Source organism: Mastomys coucha, unplaced genomic scaffold (genome assembly GCF_008632895.1).
Source record: "Mastomys coucha isolate ucsf_1 unplaced genomic scaffold, UCSF_Mcou_1 pScaffold20, whole genome shotgun sequence".
NCBI lineage: Eukaryota > Metazoa > Chordata > Mammalia > Rodentia > Muridae > Mastomys > Mastomys coucha.
Window position 1 is genome coordinate 127,209,153 of NW_022196903.1, and position 508 is coordinate 127,209,660.

A 508-nucleotide genomic window follows, 5' to 3' on the forward strand; every position below is an offset into this window, starting at 1 on the left:
AAAAAAAAAAAACAAAAAAAAAAAACCAAAACAAAACAAAAAAACATTTTTTGTCCAATACAGCCCAGATTAATTTCATCAGGTTCTAACTACTAAGTACCTTGCAAATGACAGCCAGAAGTTCTGTGTAGTTGATTATACAGGAAACACTGAATTTTCATATGTATCATCAAAACCAAGATACTCTAATTTTTAGTGCTTTATATGTCTACTGATTAAAGTATAGCTACTTAATTTCCAGGAAAACTACATCTTAAAACTATAATTGGTATAGCAAACTATAAAGTCAAGCTTACAAATAGAATAACCATGCCATAAAATGCATAAATAAAAATTCTGTTAGGTGACTTTATCTTATTTTTAATGTTCTTTCCTTATGTTATCAAAGAATTAACCTAATAAATACATAATACTAAGAATACTTATTATTTTTCTTCAACAAAATCATACATGCACTCTTCCACATGAACACACAGATGTATACTAATGTATAAACACAATTAGACTC